This window comes from Triturus cristatus, chromosome 1_1 (genome assembly GCF_964204655.1).
Source record: "Triturus cristatus chromosome 1_1, aTriCri1.1, whole genome shotgun sequence".
Taxonomy (NCBI): Eukaryota; Metazoa; Chordata; class Amphibia; order Caudata; family Salamandridae; genus Triturus; species Triturus cristatus.
In genome coordinates this window covers 767074196-767094208 of record NC_140579.1, presented here as the reverse complement: position 1 = coordinate 767094208, position 20013 = coordinate 767074196, and positions in this window count along the sequence as shown.

Genomic DNA, 20013 nt, shown 5'->3' with positions numbered 1-20013 from the left:
TATTTCACGACTTCACTCGAGTGTCAATACCTAACTCATTTAATGAAAGCATAAGCAATGACTGGCTTCTAATGCTACTAAAACTTCACAACATGACATGTTTTAAAACAGCTATCTATCAGCAAATACACAATGTTACCAAACACTTCTCTCACAGTGGTTCCCAAATGTACAAAGACTCACAGTGTGATTCTAGACAAGCACCACTATCCCTAGGAGTTTACCAAAACTCATTCACTACAGTGCAAGTGGTAAGGGAACTGCACACAATCTACATATTTCACGACTGCACTTTAGTGTCAATGTCTGACTAATTTAATCAACGCATGACTGGCTTCTAATACTACTAAAAATTGACAACATGACAGGATTTAAAATAGTTATCTGTCAGCAAATAAACAATGTTACCATATGCTTCTCTCACATTGGTTCCCAAATGCACACAGACTCACAGTGTGATTCTACACAACAACCACTATCCCTACGAGTTTACCAAACCTTATGTATTACTATGGAAGTGGTAAGAGAACTTTTGTATCATTGCCTGACTCATTTAATCAACGCATAAGCAAACACTGGCTTCTCATGCTACTAAAACTTGACAACATGACAGGTTTTAAAAGAGTTATCTGTCAGCAAATACAACATATTACTAAATGCTTCTCTCACAGTGGTTCCCAAATGCACACAGGCTCTCTGTGTGATTCTAGACAAACAACACTATCCCTTGCACTATACCAAAACACATTTCTTCATCTACAAGGAGTACTACATTTTACTGCAGAAACATAACTCGTTTCACAAATTCATAAACAATGACTGGTTTCTAATTCTACCAAAATATAAAAACTGCATAGTTATCTGTCTACAAACACATGAAAAAAAAAATCCTTATCACAAAATGGTTTCTACATGCACACACACTGTCAATAACATTGCAGAGAAAAAAAGTACTCCCTACACTTTAGCAGAAGAAATACATTAGTCTGATTAAAATAAAAATAGTCTACATACATCCCCTCACAATTAAATAACAACTCACCTTTCAAGTTGTTTTGTAGATTAAGAAGTATATCAGTCACACACCAGATTTTCTTATACATAATCTATGCACTGTGCACCTGTCAGCAGAACCAAAGAATGGCAAAGTTTCCCTTTCATTTTCCACACATATACATGTAAACATCAAATCACATTCCTTCCCACATAAATTCAAAAGCAAACACAAATTCTATTGGTTAAACATTTCAACCCTTTCCAAATGACATAAACTTAAACCCTTTCCCCAATCTGCCTTCTGCCCGTTACCATAGAAACAGGTCATGGAACACTGTACTGAGCACACAGGTCACAAGTTCAGCACACACAATGTTGCTAATCAAAACAGCAAGTGTGCTTGACTTCTCAACATATCAGCTTATCATATATAATGTTCCTTACAATCAGTTTTTGTTAACCAATAAGAATCATGTGTTTAAAAAACTGAAATATGCACCCTACCTTTCAGTGTAGAAGGTTGTCAAACAACCAATGATTTCTTATCTTTATTCACAATTGCATCTTAGCCACCATTTTAGAAACATCTTACCTTCCAAACTGCCATCCCATTTCATTTACAGAGACCATCTGAGTGCATCCAGACCTCCTTACAAGATGCTTACAGTGTGGATTGTGGGACACAGCTACATTTTCTGAAGCCAAAGGTATGCAGAAAACAAAGGCATTCACAAAGACCTAGGTTTGCCAAATGTAGACATTAAATGGATTGGACAGAGAGGGTTAAAGTGGCATCAATTGATGCCATTGGTGAAATCCTTCATGCAAATCCAACACCCTGACCTCATAATAGTGCACTGTAGTGGCAATGACCTAGGCACTTTGACTGGGGTAGGTCTGGAAATGCTTATGAAGGACACCTTTGCAGAACTGATTTCACTTTTCCCTAAAACTGCCTTTGTGTACTCTAACATATGCCAACGGCAGAAATGGAACTGGTCCGATCATTTTTGTCCACAGATTGAGAAAGCTAGGAAACATGTGAATAAATCTGTTTCTGCTTTTCTCCGAGACTACAGAATGGGGTCCATTTACAATAACAATCTGCGCTTTCATATGCAAGAGATGTATAGGAGAGATGGAGTACACTTTACTGATGAAGGAAACTCTCAATGAACACAACGGCTCTTTTTAGAGCCACTCAAGAACAAAACACTTAAGCTTAGACTTTATCTCCCAACAATTTCATTTTTTTTCCCTTGGATCCGCGAACCCACCGCGAGAGGATCCGTGCATCCAAAGCATTTCGCCGTTTTTTTTTTTTTAAAAGGGGGGCCCCAGGGGGTCCTTCTGGGACCCCCTAAGCACCTCTAGAGTGTCAGAGTATTTCCACTCTGCCCCCTTTATATGTTTTACACACTTATTCCCCTTGCTTCTTCAGCCTCGCTTCTACCGAGGCAGAAAATGGCCGCCAACAGTTCCTGGTTTCGAATGTAGAGAGACACTCAACAGCCAATTAGCATTCAGCGCGCGATCGGGAGGGTGCGCGCTCGGTTCGAGGAGGGTGCGCTTACGGTGCGGGTACGGTCCGCGGATCCTCTGCGGCCATAGATATCACTAACTTTTTTACCCTAATTTTCTCAGGAACACTGAACAGATTCACACCATATATGCAAAAGGCACGAGTCCGAACTGAGGACTACCTCTTTTCCAAATTTTGTGTCATTCCGTTCAGTGGTTCGGGCTGTAGCTGCGACAACAGATCCTATGGGAAATTGCATGGGGAAAACGTGTTTTGGGACCCCCCTTTTTCCCGGACCCCGCTTGACGGAAACCTTTTAGCGTAGGAGCGGAGCGGAGCTGGCCAAAAGTTTGGAAAATTTCGTGAGGATTCGTCAACCGGCGCCAACATTATTCCAAATAGAATGTTGCGGATTTCCTATGGAAAATAGGTCTTAACTATAACTATCTACTGGCAACCGCCAGTAGATAATATATATATGTATTTATATGTATATATATATATCACTGAAAAAGCCAAAGGTTACAAAGACGTTGTAGTTAGGCTTATATTTCACTCGTACAAAGCCAGTGGAATTCAGCAGTTATAGTTAGCTGAGCTCACTAGAACTCACACCCCCACAATGCACTGCTTATGACCTCACATATTACATCACTCATGACATGGTCAGTGAAATCTCAAATGACATCACTGATGACATCATACAGTGACTGTTTTTAAAATGTTAATGAGTGTTAAATATATATACCAAGGTGTATTGATGAATCAGTGGGTGTATGAGTGCCTGTATTGATAATTCAGTAGGTGTGTGACGGACTGTATACGTGAGTGATTAGGTGTCTCAGTGAATATATGGTACACTAACTAGGTTGGCCAAATGCCTGTATCAGTTTGTCAGATGGTGTCTAAGTAGCTGTATGGATTGATGAGTGGGTATATGTGTGATTAATTGATTGTCTGAGTATCTGGATAAGTGAGTCAGTGGGTATATGGGTTAGTGAGTGTGTAAGAGAAGGGTTGTATAAGTGACTGAGTGTGTGTATGGCTGTGTCGGTTAATGATTGGATGTGTCAGTGGTATATGGGTTAGTAAGTGGTATGTGAAAGGCAGTATCGGTGAGTGTTAGAGTATATGAGTCACTGTATGTGTGAGTGAGGGATTGTGATAGTGGCTTTATGGGTTAGTGAGTGCGTGTGTGAAGAGCTTGTATGGGTGAGTATGTGTTAGTATCTGTATGAATAAGTGAGTGGGTGTGTGTTTAACTGTATATTTGAGTAAATGGCTATCTGATTGACTCTATAGGTTAGTGAGTAGGTGTGTTAGTAGCTCTATGAGTGACTGAGTATGTGAGTGGCTGTATGGCTGAATAAGTGGATATATCAGTGGCTGTATTAGTGAGTGCATTGGTGTACGAGTGGCTGTATGAGTGACTGATTGAATGTGTATGTAGATCTATGAATCAGTGAGTGGGTGTGTAAGTACTGGTAGGGGTGTGTCAAAGGTTTTTAGAATAGTAGTATGGAAGTTGAAGTGGGTGTATGTAAGGGTATATTGGGGTGTGAGTGGGTGCATCAGGGATTGTGTGGATGATGTCATCAGTGATGTCATGAGTGACATCACTGAACATGTCATGAGTTATGAAATATGTGAGGTCTTAAGCAGTGCATTGCGGGAGCGCGAGTTATAGTTAGCTTAACTAACTATAACTGATGAATTTCACTGACTTTGTACAAGTGAAACTTGAGCCTGACTATAATGTCTCTATAACCTTTGGTTTTTTCAGTGAATTTCTAAAGTTTATGAAATACTAATTCCTGACTATAATGTCACTGTAACCTTTGTTTTTTTTAAGTGAATTTCGAAGGTATTTTAAATTTTATTTCCTAACTGTAACCTGTAAACTTTGAGAGTGGGTGTGTGAGTCACTGTATAGGTTGGTGACTGGGTGTGTGAGTGACTGTGTAATGTTTTGGTAATTACATAAGTGCATGACTAGTGCCTAGGTGATTGTATGATTGCATAGGTAGTGCCTGTGTGATTCTATAAGTGTAATTGCCAAGGAAACACTGCAAATACCGGGTGTTTTTGAGAAAGTGTAAAACACATATATAGACATATTTTACATAAAGTTTCAGTGTAGCTATTTAGTAAGATAATAATTTAACTTTCCCCTTTGTATTCATTTGTCGACATAACTGCGTCAAAAATGCCAGAGGTCGCATTGACATCCGTAGTCACAAATACAATGACAAAGTGTAAAACAGACATATAGACATAAGTTACACAAAGTTTGAGTCTAGCTGTTTAGTAACATATTTGTTTAACTTTATTTTAACAACACATTTGTAAAAAAAAAGTTTATAAAAATAACTTTCAACATCTAAACTCACAAATAGAATGTAACTACCAAACACCCATCAAACTACCCAGTGTTACCCAAACTCATTTTGAAAATTGTGCTGGTTTTTAACTTTTTTTCTCTATTTCGACACAAAGACGCTGATAGTTGCGAAGATCATGTCACCGGGAAATAAAGGAATATTATTGTATAATACACTTTTCAACTAAACAAATAGGAATAAGAACATGCCCATTTATCTATCTTGAAAATTCTTTAAGAGGAGTTCATAGTGATGCACAATATGTCACAAGACATTGTCAAGGGGTACAAATAAAAAATATTCTTACAGGACTACGTCCATGCTTTATCATCTAAAACATACCATAGCAATAGTCTGAAAGCAGCAAGAAGGCAACGCAAGGCGGAAGTACTCTCAACTTCAATAGCAGCCGCAACAACACCGGGGCAGAGAGTCCCTTCAGAGGTCCAATATCAACTTCAAGATTTGGCTCCACATTTTTCCTAGATGACATCATACTGCATGGATTATGGAGATATAGTGAGTGCTGGAGAGCAGTCCATAACAGTCCTTCACAATGCTGCAAAGAATCATAAATATTGATTTTTTTTTTGTCCCTTCATAGTTTTTCTACTCCTGCAGGCATTTTATTATCTTCTAATTTATTATAACACTACTTACATAAAAGCTGCCCTATGGACAAGTCAAAGCTAACTTTTGCCAGTTATCATTATTTACTTTTTCACTTTTTAAATATAAGTCAACAGTCTGTCTTTGAATCTTCTAGTGAGTGTGTCAACATCTTATACAAATATACTCTGGATTTTGCGACCAAACTGTGTTAAATTTTGTAATCTCTTTTTTAAAACTATCAACTGTAATATCTCTGTCCTGTTCTGCAACTCCTCCTCTTAACAACTCTTGATTTTCCCTAGAATCCTGCTCAGGACCAAAGAAATGAAATTGCACATCACAAACCTTTTCTATGTCTGCCACAGTACCATGCACAAGTGCTCTATTAATTTCTCCTAAACATAAAGCAGTAGTTTTCACATAGTACAGTCTTCTAACTAAAGTTTGCGTGTTAAGTGGTGTACAGCTAACATCCTGAAATGATGAGAGGAGCTTTGGCACACTTTGTTTGATAAACAAGCTAGTGAGTGTCCCTGCAAATTTGTATGCTTTCTAATCGTGCAAGGATCCAATCCATGTAAAGTACTTATTTTGTGTTTTAAACTTCACCATGGAAATATTTGTAGAAATTTCCTGTCAAATACTACAAACACTAATGAAATTACATTTCCATACAGGCACCTGACTCTGTCTTCCATGTACCTGTTCTCCAATAACTTATTCTACATTTGTAGGTACTAACACCTATTTTGCTAACTGAGTGCCATTCTTCATTTCATAACATCGTCCTCTGTAATCAATAGCATTAACTAATCTATTATCCTGGAGATAGCTTTCTTCATTAAAGCAAGACTGTGTACTAGAGGTATGTATGCATTCTCCACTAAAAACTAAACAAAAGTTACTTCTATTCACTAATCTTTTTTCTGGTTTTGTCTCCTCATGCACAGCACAATTTTGTCAAGAGTCTTCATTTTATTTATAATCAAAATAAGAAGCTTTACCTTCAAAAATTATAGGCCTTATTAACTACTCTCTCAGCTCGTTTCAGTGCATGTCTCCTTCTTCTATACTTCTTCATATTTTTCATTAGATTTATAACTACTGTTGTACGAAACATCCTGGCTCTGATTTCCTTAAACTGCATCTGTCTTCTGGTTAAGGTGTGTCTATCTTTGTTACATTTTTTTCCTGTTCTTGTTATATAGATTTTGTCCATTGTTAATCTTTCCCGAAGTTTTAATTTTATTTTCATTATTTCATAATCTTTGGAAATGTCCACATATATTTTTAAGAAATGACTTTGGCCTCTTACCCATAGCTCTGTGTTTGTTCACCACTTTGTCTTCATTTTGCCCCTTTCGAGCCTTAGTTCTGCATTGATACTATAGTTGTTACTTTTCCTTTATCCTCCAAGCTTTTGTAGGCATTCTGTCTGTAAATATGCAGATATTGTTCTGTAAAAACACAAATAACTGTATTTGATTTTTTTTTCTAGCCAATGTACCAACTACTTTACTACTGGCTTACACATAATACAAAAACAGTACTTTTTATGTTATGTTGTAGTTTTGAATCTGCAACTGAACCTAACTACATAACTACACGCACTTACTCAACATTCACTGGGAGGATCACTCTGATAGTCAGATCGCACTGTTTAAAGCATTCCTGGAAGAGCAAGCGTTAGTTCAATGATGTCAACTCCCTACCCACTCTAAAGGCTCCACACTAGATTGGATATTAGCAAAAGAGAAAGCGATCGAGAAAATTGTAATCACCCCTTGTGATTGGTCTGACCACCACATAATCTCATTCGAAATTCCCTTCAGAAAAACCAAATCGACCGCACAATCTATTAAACCAAAAAAATGGACCCGGGACACCAGAAGAATTAACTTGGAAAATGCAGCAGCGCGCTGTGAAATAGATTTGCAGCCTCCTAAGAGCATGGTTGACGTCAATGACCTCACGCTGCACTATAACAAGACAATGTCAAGCATTATCGAGGACATAGCCCCACTTAAACTAAAAAGAATCTCTGACAAAGACAAAAACCCGTGGTTCAATGGCGCCCTTAATAAAGAAAGAAGGTCACTAAGACTCTCAGAACGTAAATGGCGACAACATCCTTCGTCGCCCCACTTAACCCAACTGAGACAATCCAGGAAAGCTTACAATAAAAGCATTCTAAAATCGAAGAAAGACTTTTTCAGGAAAGAACTGGATAATGCAGTAAACAGACCAAGGAAATTATTCGATCTACTAAAAGAACAATCTAATAAATCTGCCAAATCGGCACCAACCATTACAAATACAACCTTTAACAGTGAAGATTTCTCCGTTTTCTTTACAGACAAAGCCAACGCACTGGAGAGGGAGCTCAAAAAAGCAGCCGAAAGCATTGAAAGAGATAAGGACTTCTCAGTGGAACAGCAGAATCAACAAGAACTAGAAAAACCAAAAAACAATGCTCAGTGGTCAGGATTTAAGCCGGTCAGCGACCTAGACATTGCGAAGATCTTGTCAACCACTAAATCCAGTAATCACTACAACAATCCCCTACCGGCAAAGTGATGGTCTTCGATAAACCACCTGCTAATCCCATCATGGACAAAGGTCATAAACGCTTCATTGTCACAAGACCAAATACCGGCATGCCTAAAAACTGGTCAAGTCATTCCTCTCTTAAAAAAACCTACAGAGAACCCATCTGATCCTAACAACTGAGTCTTCATATTTCGAACTTCAATCTTTTAAATGATTTCCAATCTGGTTTCAGACCAAACCATAGTACAGAAACAGCAATTCTGCAGATAGTAGATGACGCTTTACTGGCACTCGACCATAACAAAACATGTCTCCTTATCCTGTTGGACCTGTCGTCAGCTTTCGACACGGTGAACCATGTAAAAATAGTTGATCGGTTGAAAAACAGAATGGGTCTAGAGGGAACTGTCCTAAAATGGTTTAGATCCTTTCTCGAGAATAGATCGCAAAAATTCATAGTCAACCAAACCCTCTCAGGCCCAACCAGAAACAATATCGGTGTTCCGCAAGGGTCAACACTATCTCCGGCGCTATTTAACCTATACGTAGAACCACTAACGGATATACTACAAAAAGCGAACATTTCTTTCCACATGTACGCAGATGACACCCAGCTGTACATCAAGGTCACATCATCAGAAGAGATAAAGACCATGAACCATGCACTATTGAGAACCATCCAATGGTTAACGGCGAACCACCTGAAGCTAAACCCCCAGAAAACAGAATTCCTATTGATTACACCCCAAAAAAGAAAATATAATATAGTAGAATGGACCAACACTATCACTGCTCTAAAATGTACTCCGAAGATTGTCGACTCCACTAAATCTCTGGGAATTAGTCTGGACAAAAACCTGAACATGTTAGCACATATTAACACAATGGCAAAAAACGCCCGTTTCCATTTAAGTTACCACCGGAAACTAAAACCATTCCTAAATAAAACAGATTTCAAAATAGCAGTTCAGGCACTGGTCATATCAAGGATTGAGTATGGTTGCACAACTCTGGCCGGGCTCCCCAAGATCTCAACAGCACCACTGAAAGCATGTCTGAATGCTGCCACAAGACTTATATCTGGATCCAAAAAATTGAACCATATCACCCCTCACTTGAAAGCCCTTAACTGGCTGCCCTTCGAAGCAAGAATTCAATTCAAGTTGGCATACATCACGCACAAAGCATTACACCACAAAACCCAGTTTACCTCGCACAAAAACTCACGCTATCAGGAGGGTGCCGATTCTCCAGGAGTCATGCAGACCTACTATTGAAACCGGCTCGTTTTTGTAAGAAAAGAACTTACAATAGAGCATTCTCCGGGGCAGCTCCAAGAATCTGGAACGCTATCCCCCCTAACATTAGAAGAATTCCATCCATCACGGTATTCAAAAAGGTAGCAAAAGCATTTTATATGAGGAATTTTCTCCCATAAGTACATAGAGCAGTAGCTTTGTCACTGTCTACAAACCTATCATGACTATTCCATGTGCCCGCTAGCCGCTCACTAACCTTATATGGGCTTGTATATACTTGTTCAAAATGTAGCCTATGACTTTAAACTACTCTTGGTAATTCCATTGTTGACTGATGACTATATGTGTATATATTATCTTTTGTTGCCTAATGTTCTGTTCTAAACTTGGTAGGCATCTAATGACTTGTAACGTATATGGTTCTGTTTCATCGAAATACAGCTGTAAAGCGCTCTGATACCCTACGCAGGGTCATGTTCGCGCTATAGAAAACACTAAATAAATAAATAAATAAATACTTCAATGTATCAAACCCAAACCAAAACACAAAAAATAATTTATTAGTTACCTTTTAATATTATAGCACCCTCTCCTACAACACAGCTGCACCATATCTCATTTCTCACTTATACGGGCTAAAACAAACACTGTATCCCTTATGTACTCAATTTTAAAATAAACATCAACCAAATGTTAAAGTACATACAGTGTCCCAATACTATAAATCCAAAAAAACAACATAAGAGCTATTTCTGTGCCCCTCTACAACTGTGCCACTGGCACATTTATTGTTTCAATATTTTTTTACTTAGATGTGTCAGAGTTACATTTTGAGAAACACTGCAAATAAAAATCTGCACAGTAATCAGCATCACAGCATATCACAGCATATAGCTCCCTAATTTTTCCGAGTTCATGCAAACAGTGTGTGACAGGTTACATATATAATTCATACATATATAATTCACCGGATGGTTCTAAAGGAGTACATATTCCTCACTAAAACATGTATATACATGTGTTTCTGGTTGAGTATAACAATACACCCTGGATGATTGGATGAGTGCATAGATAGCACCTAGGTGATTCCCTCAGAATAAAGGTAGTGCCTGCATGATTCCCTGAGTATGTAGGAACTATATTGGTGGTTTCATATCTGCATAGTTAGTGTCTGTGTATTCACATGACTATATTGCTACTAACTGGGTGATTGGATGAATGCATGAGTGTTGCCTGCGTAGTTCAATGAGTGCATAATTAGTGCCTGCGTGATTGGAAGAGTGCATGTGTAGTGCCTGGGTGATTGAATAATTCTAGATATCACACTTGATATATAATTGCATACATGGCTCTCTAAGATCATACATTGCTCTGTTACCCGGCGTGCACATGCATCAGTAAGCTTCTAAAACTCAAAACAACAATTCTCACTTTTTCAAAGCACAAAACCTTTTCTTAATGGCATGCCTATATCATTTCAAAAATATTTTTGGTGTCTTTAAAACACATATTCAGCATTTCTCAAAGAAAAGTTACACACCAAGTGAAGCTGGCACAAGAACTCTCAAGAGACATTCTGCACTATTAACCCTCCTCAATTTTAAACATATGGGGCCACATGTAGGTAAATAATTTTTACCGATTCTTAAATACCGAATTTTACCGAATCGGTATTTAAGAATCGGTAAGTTATATGTAGGTCAACAATCGGTAAACATTACCGATTCGGTAAAATTCGGTAAACATGAATCGGAATTTACCGAATCGGTAAATACCGAAGTGGTATTTTCCGATTCGGTAATTACCGAATCGGTAAATACCGAATCGGTAGTTCAAAAACACATGACTTGAATCAGCCAATCCTGTGCTACCTAAACCCCACCCAACCAGGAAGTGGCCACACCCAGGCAGGTGCACACAATCAGCAGACTCTGGAGAGGCTGGGAGTGCTGAGGAGAGGAAGAGAGCAACTGCCTGATTCTGCCCTGGAAACTGCAACAATGGCCGGCCAGGACACAGAGAGGGAAGGAGGGGAGAGGAAGCGAAAGCTGAAATTCAGCCAAAAGGAGCTGCAAGTACTGGTGGAGGAGGTCGTGAAGCAGCACCAGAAGCTCTTTGGCAAACAGTCACAGCAAGTGCCTGAGTCAGAGAAACGCAAGATCTGGCTTGGAATCCAGGCACAGGTGAATGCCATGGGAGTGACCCCCCGGGATATCGATGTCCTCAAGAAGCGGTGGTACGACATCCGTATCATCACGAAGAGGAAGGTGGCAGAGTTAAAAAAAGAGGCCAGCCAGACAGGAGGTGGACGCAACAGGGCACCAGCCCTGACAGAACTGGAGGAGCTAGTGGAGACAACCATTGAGCCAGAAAGCATCGTGGGGATTGGGGACGCTGACAGCTCCGCTAGAGGCACCACCAAACAAGGTAAGATGCTTGCACAGCAATGTGCCTCCCCCTACCCCTATCCCAACTCCCCAAATGTGCAATGAGAATCCCACTCCAGTACAGGTGTTAGTGCATGCTAGCAATGCTTCATGGGAGATGTAGTCCCTGAAAGCCCAAACATGATACGAGTAGCACAGAATAACAGGGCATGTGACACACAGTAGCGAGAAGCAGGCAGAGGACATTGAGATACTGTTTAGAAAATGTTTTGTCATGTCAGCAAATCAATGCTGCAGGTACACTTAGCTGATGTCGCTTTTCTGTCCACAGGCACTACTGCGCACAGAACTGCCCATGACAAGGGAGAGAGGGCACACCACAAACACAGCGCGGAGAAGGCCACCACCAGTACTGCCCAGGGAACGGCACCACAGGCAGTCACACCACCCCAGCCAGCATCGCCGCTCCTGCCAACATCCCCACTCCTGCAGGTGTCACCACCATCTTCACCACCTGCATTGCACAGGTTGAGGAGGCGTCCTGCTGCCAGGTTGGATGTGACAGACTCATCGTCTGAAGACTCGAGGGGGGCGGAAACGTCCACTGTACCCCAGGATGTAACCCATGCCAGTGTGCCTTCCGACTCTGAGGGAGCACACACAGTTGGCAGACGGCGTCGCAGGGCTCGGCCGCAGAGTCCACCTCCCCTAGGGCTGGGCCATGGAGTCTCCTCAGGGCTTGAGGCCACCATGGTGAAAATCCAACGCATCCAGGCTAGGGCAATGGTGTCCGTACAGCGACAAATGTGTGGCCTCAATGAGACTTTTGTAAACATAGACAAGGGCATCAGCGCCATGGCAGGGGGCATGGCTGAGATGGCAGCGGGCATGCAGGACATGTCCCAGTCCATCATGCTGCTGTGCTCAAAGTATGATGAGGACAGGGCAGCACGGCGCAGGGGACATCAGAGAAAGGATCTGACCTCAAGGGCAGTGAACCGGCTGGCGACTGCCACATCGCTGCTCTGCAGGCGCTCTGTGGCGATGCAGGAAGGCCTTGCGCACTGCAGCACAGATGTGTCCAGGGGCATGGTGAGGGTCACGAGTGCACTAGAAGTGCTGCTCACCAGCCAGTCTGCAACAACTGGCGCTTTGGATGCTGGTGACACAGAAGACACGACCAGCAAGAGCAGCATAACCCCCCCTGTCCCTGACACACGTCGGAGTAGCAGGTGGCAAGGTGGTGCCACTGGTACCCCAGCCAGTGAGGATGCTCCCTCAATGCCATCCCGCACTGGTGCGCGTGGGCGCAAACATTAATGCGTCAGGAAAAACAATGACACCATTGGGTGAAGTAACCCTTAACTGACATAAGTTTATTTCTTTATGTTGATGGAATAAGTTTTCCTTTGTGTCGTGGCGTAGTGCTGCCTGATTAAACTACGTTATGGCATCCGACTACTGGCTGTGTCCCCTTACTCATTCAGAAATAGTTGCATGTGATCTCTGCCCGTCTCACTCTCCCATCTGTTGCTGTTGGCACTCCTGCTGCGTTGGCCTCTGGCTGTGCAGACTCATCATCATTGTCCTCAATATATGTCATTTCGACCTCTGTACCTCTCTTCGTGGCAAGGTTGTGCAGCATTGCACAAGTGGCAATTATCTTGCAGCAGAGGATGGGTGTGTACTGGTGTGCACCTCCGCTTTTATGGAGGCAGCGGAACCTGCTCTTTAATAGTCCGAACGTGCGCTCCACCACATTGCGTGTAGATTTGTGTGCCACATTATATCGTCTCTCACTCTGGGTTGATGGGTGTAGGTAGAGAGTGAGGATGAATGACCGCACGGCATATGCACTGTCCCCTAGGTGAGTAAAAGGGAAACATCAGTCACATGCCTCAATACACTATGATTTGCACTGAGTACTATGGAGTGTTACTGTTACTTACCTAGCAGGTATCCTTCTCCAAATTCTCCCGCAAGCAGTCGTGTGTAGATCCCACTGTTCTGGAAGATGTAGGAGTCATGGGTGCTCCCAGGGAACTTCGCAACAATATCTGTGATGATGTTCCCTGCATCGCAGATTACCTGCACATTGATGGAGTGGGTGGACTTTCTGTTTGTGTAGATGTGCTCAGTGGCAGCTGGTGGGCAGATTGGGATGTGTGTGCCATCAATACAGCCAATGACATGGGGGAACTGTGCCATGTGATAAAAGGCAGTTCAGCCTGTGTGTTTGGGAAGCTGATGTAGTGGTGCATTCTCTGCATCATGGCATCCAGGAACTTCCTGAAGAAACGGGACAGGCAACTCTGGGATACACCCCCCACCGCAGCTGTCACCCCCTGGTAACTGCCAGATGCGAGTAGGTGTAGGCTGCAAAGAACCTGCACATGTGGTGGTATGGCATGCGCCCTTCTTGTTGGCTGGTCCAGGAGTGGGTGCAGGTCCCTTATCAGGTCCATGATGGTTTGGGGGTGTAGCCTGTACCTTTCATGTATCTCAGCGTCAGTCAGTTGAAATAGTGTGATTCGCTGTCTGTAAATGCGTTCCTCCCGTCTCCATATCCTCAGTCCTGCTGCCTGTAGACGTAGGCGCCTTGCAATGACATACAGAGCGGCCATGTTGTCCACGCTGTTGCATTTTGGGATTGCTTATATGCACTGTTGATGCTTACCACCTGCTTTCAATCAGTGTTAAATACCGACTCTTAATTACCGAATTTCATGGATTTCTTAATTACCGAATTTACCTACATATCTTTTCCCGTTTTACCACTTCATATTTACCACTTCATATTTACCGAATCGGAAAATATGTATTCGGAAAATATGAAGCGGTATTTTAGAATTCGGTAAATATGAATCGGTATTTACCGATTCATATTTACCGAAAATGGTTTTTGGCCTCCTACATCTCACTTGACTAAATACCGGTCGGTAACGGGAAATTTACCGAATTTCGGCCGTTACCGACCGGTATTTAGCTACCTACATGAGGCCCATGATGTTTAAAGAAATACACCACCCTCACCATATATATGAAATTTTCAACAGCCTTAAAGAACATAGATCACCATGTAAATATATATGTGATTTCATAATAGATATACACCTTCAGGCCATTTTTCGAAAAATATATAGTTCTCTGCATCTTTAAGTTAACTCAAGAGTCTCATCGTTCATATAGCTATCTGCAACCGCAACAACCATATCTCACCATCTAAGTATATGTAAACCGGTCATATAAGTTAAAAACCACATTGAAAAACACTTCCAAATAAATACCTAACAAGTTTTACAACTTCATAATTCATATACAGGTGCAGCACATTTCTTACCTTTTATTCATGACCACACTACTCCTGTTTAATAATGTGACACAACTCCCAGAATGCAAATCATATAGACGTATCTATTCTGCTCACAGTGCTTAGACATTTAAAAAATTGTCATTTTTAAAGGCATGGCTCATGGTAATTTGCAACAGTACTAACATATTAAAAACATACCCGCTGCCAGATACAGTTCATCTGAAATATTTTTTTTCACATCACGTGATACTCTTTTTAATCAAACTCCCATATACATCTTCATTTCTAATGAACATTTTTTAAATAATTAAAAGTTATATACATACCAATCAATTGCCTTTGTAGATTATATTGTTATTTTAGCTCTTTCTGGATAGTTTTGACACTGAGATGATTTTTAAAAACAGAGCACAAGAAGGGTACACACTCTCATAGAAAGCAACTATAAAATGGCAACCTCTTCAACTTTCCAATCTATGATCATGAGAAACTCAGCAAATGAAATCATGTCTTTCATTTTAGACTACTGGATCTCCACTTGTGAATGGTTAGCATCTGTTAACCCTTTCCCTCTGTTTCAAAACGAGGTTCCTGTCCTCGTGTGTTTGCGATGTTTTCAAGATCATCGCAGAATAATTGCGAGAAAAAAAATGGGAGTCCAAACCGATATTTAACTTCCGTTTTTTTAAATTGAAATACTGAATAGCAGTTTATTACATAGTCCTGAGTTGGAAAATAAAGTTTGCCGTTAATTAAATTGTGTCATAACTCCTCAACTTAAAAAAAACAAATGTTTCCGGTCTCTTTAACACCCTTCCCCTCCAATACACTCTTAATTCAGTGTACCTAACAACCCAGTGGAACCAGTAGGTCACAAGTTCACAGCACATTCTAGAATGAACATGCTACTTTCAAATGAGATAAAACAGGCGTGGTTTACTTAAAGTATTAAAAAGCATATCCATGTCTGTATTACATTTCTTTTGCTAAACAACAGCTAAGAATAGGACTTCTTGCTAAGGCATCCACACACTACCTAATTGTATTCACTTACATGCTGACAGCATCCAATTAAATATATCTTTAAAAATAGTAAAATTCCTTTTGAACTGCTTTTCATTTAGAAAACTACCTCATTCAGCTCCAGCCTCCTTCTCCTGACTGCTATGCTCCTTCACTTCAAAATGCTTAGAGTGTGGATTGTAGGCCACAGCTATGTCTATTGGGCTAAATAGGGTGCCAAAAACAGAGGTATTGATAGGGGCTTGGGTTTGCCAAATGTGGAGATTACTTGGTTAAGAGGGTTAAAGTTTCATCAGTTGCTTGCTTTGGTTAAATCCATTGTGGCTTGCCGAGCTCCACACCTCATGATTTTGCACTGTGGCGGCAATGACCTAGGCACATTGACTGAGGTAGGGCTGGAAATCCTAATGAAAGATACCTTTGCAGAACTGATGTCACTTTTCCTTAACACTGTCTTGGTGACAAAGACAGAAATGGCAGTGATTAAATCACTTCTGTCCACAGATTGGCAAAGCCAGTTAACATGTTAATAAAACTGTTTCTGCATATCAGAGACTATCTCATAGGCTGTATTTATAACCACAATCTGCATTTTGACATCCTTGGGATTTATAGAAATGATGGAGTGCACTTTAAAGACGTAGGCAACAGGGTGTTTCTAAGTAACCTGAAACACTGCATCCGGTCTTTTTTTTTTGTCTTCATTCATAAATAAGTAATTGTCTCTTAGAGAGTCCGGGCTCTTTGACAGCTCCTGTGGAGGGAGGTCTCAACTTCTAACTGTTACCTTACCACCTCCAAGGATCCTGAAGGGCCATCCTCAAGACTCCTGGGCAACAAAAGAGGTGGCAAGTAGCGACCTTGCCAGGGATCAACCTCTTTGCCATAGTCTTACTTATTTAATAATCATAGCACCAGTTTTAGGAGATTATATTGTGTAACTTGTTGGCCCACACCTCCCATGCCACCCAAAATCTAGTTCTTTTTTTTTGAGAGACAACCATGGTCCAGCTTGTTGATTCTATTAACTGAAGTAACCCAGTCCAAGAGCACCGGGGGCAGAGGCGATACCCATTTTAAACAAATTTCTCTTCTTGCCAGGAGTATTAAGATAAATAATAAGTGCACTTGAAGTTTGGTGAGTTTACAACTATCACTCTCATCTGGCAGGACCCCAATAATAACTAGGGCAGAACTTACCTCGGTTTCTTGCCCCAGAACCTCTGAGATGATCTTACCAACGTCTTGCCAGAAGCCCTGGATCTGGGGACACTGCCGAAACATAAGCAAATCATACTCATTCATAGAAGCACACATCAAGCAGGCCTTGGAACCTTCACCTCCCAACTTTGAACGCCTTTTAGGGGTCCAGTATGCTCTGTGGAGTGTAAACAGATGATTCCTTCTGAGAGGAGCAGCTTTAACATTCCTCCATTAAGTGCGCATCGATACTTGCCATAAAGTGTTATATCGGTCTATGGCAGATCTCTCCTCCAGGGCTCCTCCATAGGCGTTGGTGGTGGGTCCCCTTTTACCAGCATCCAGTACCATTTGGAAACTTACTCACTTACTTTGGTAGAGGGGCCCCAGCAGAGTGTTTTCACAATCTTCATTTCCTTCCCCATCCTTACCCAAACTAGTGGCCCAGCTTGATAAATGATAACATTTTAACCTGGATGGCATCTGATTCGTGATATTACTTAAAAAATCCCAATGAAGTAGTTTGTTGTTTTGTAGAAGTTGACCCCATTTATCAATCCCTTCTTCCATCAATGGGACAGTCAAACTGTCCTTAAGGCACAAGGGTGTGCCTGGAGAGTTCCAAATAGGGGCACCAAAGCTGTAATATGGAATCTTCAAAGTCTTTCTGACCTGGCAGATTGCAAGACCTTTAGTTTGATTTTCTTACAAAATTTAGGATGACCAATCTTTTATTTTTTTTAAAATCTTTTTATTGGTACGTAATATTGCTGTGCATACAAAGAGCACTTATATTGCATCATCAATCCCATTTTGAGGTTTAGAACATATACATCCTGTAACATATTACAATCATAGCTAAAAGTGAACAAATTGGTACATATTATCCCTTCTGTAGTCCTCAATACGTCTGCCATGCCCCCCAAGTTTTCTCCCCTTTCTTGGGGCACTCTCTACTTTTATAAATCGTTAGTTCCGCTTGCCTGCACCAGTCTAGGTCACTTTCCCATTCCTCCATAGTCAAGGTGGCAGCCGCCCCCCATTTCTTTGCCACATTTTAATTAGCAACCGCAGCAGCTAGTACTTGCCATTGTTTTACATGTTGTGGCCAATCGATGTTTGCCGCCGTTATCAGGAGGAACCACTTAGGCACTAATGGGACTTCCATGCCCACCAAATCCGACAAATCTTCTCGGCTATCTTTATCCAGTATTCCTGGAGGATCGGGCATTCCCAGAGCAAGTGATAGAAAGACCCCTCAGACTCACAACCCCTATGACATCTCATAATCTTGCTCCTACCCATTTCGCATAACACTGACCCATGGTAGTACACTCTGTGAAACACTTTAGGCTGTATAAGATGGAACCTAGCCCATATCGCCACCTCTCTTGGACCCTGCAGTACTTCTACCCATTGCTCATCTTCCAAGGTACCAACATCTTGTTACCATATCAACCGCAGTGCACCCATGGGGTCCGGGGCATTACTAATTATCTTTTTGTAAAACAAGGATATGGTCTTGTCTCGTATCTGCTCTGTCAGTATCCTATCTTCTAGTGGTGAGGCAGTCTCTCCTTCAATGATGTGTTTCCGTAATGCATGACCTAGTTGAATGTATTTAAGCCATTCCCCTTTCCCCATCTCGTAATCCCTTTGGAGATCCACAAACGTAATGCTCTTCCTCTCCAAATGTCTCCTAACGTTTCAAGTCCTAGTAGCTCCCATTTGGCGAAGCCCTCTAATCTACAAACCTCCTTCAGAAGGTCACCCGCCCAGAGCGGCCTCATCCCCAAGAGTTTCTTCTCCCAACCCAGGTACTTTGTAGCTGCCTTCCACAACTTTGCAACTGTTTGGTATGCGCCAGGAGGTGTTTATCTGTTTGCTTCGTGTACAATAATTCCTGTGGGCCTCGTGTTCCCATTACAATCTGTCTACCCTGTATACCGGTTCTGCCCTGTCTTTGAAAATCCAGCCATTCACACTCACCAGCTGTGAGGCCCAATAGTAACTACGAATGTCAGGCACTGCTAGGCCACCCTCAAAGACCCCTTTGTGAAGCTTACTCAGTGCTATACGTGGGGCTGTCCCACACCACAGCAACGCCCGAAGTTCACCCTTTGGAAGAAGGAGGGGGTACCTCATATGGTGTGTTTTGTAGCGTGTAGAGCAGATGTGGGAGAGCCATCATTTTAAACAGTGCTGCTTGACCCATCAACTTCAATAGAAGCGTGCGCCAGTGTTTGGTGTCAGTTATGAACCTATCAAGCTGTCACCCCACGTTCTGATGGTGAAACTTGTGAGGATCCTGAGTAATGTAGATCCCTAAATGCTTAAAACCTCTCTCGTGCAGGGGCACTGTACATCTGGATGTTAGGGTGCGGGTACCTCCGGCCAGTGGGAACAACAATGATTTGACCCAGTTAATCCGGTATCTAGAGAATTTCCCAAATATGCAAAAGATCTGTATGATGCGGTCGATTGATTGCCTCGGTTTCTTCATGTATAGCATAGAGTGATATTTGGTCTTCCCACTCTTCCTCAACCGGTATCCCCTATATCAACAGGTCCTTCTGTATCCACGCCGCAAGCAAGATTGGAGAGAGTGGGCATCCCTACCTGGTTCATCTTTGCAGGGTGAATGTGCGGGACACCGTTGCATTGACCCTCACTCTGGCCAAAGGCTGCTTATAGAGTAGCTTAACCCAACCAATGAATTTGGGGCCAAGGCTGAATCTTTCTAGGACTGCATACAGATGATTCTACTCCA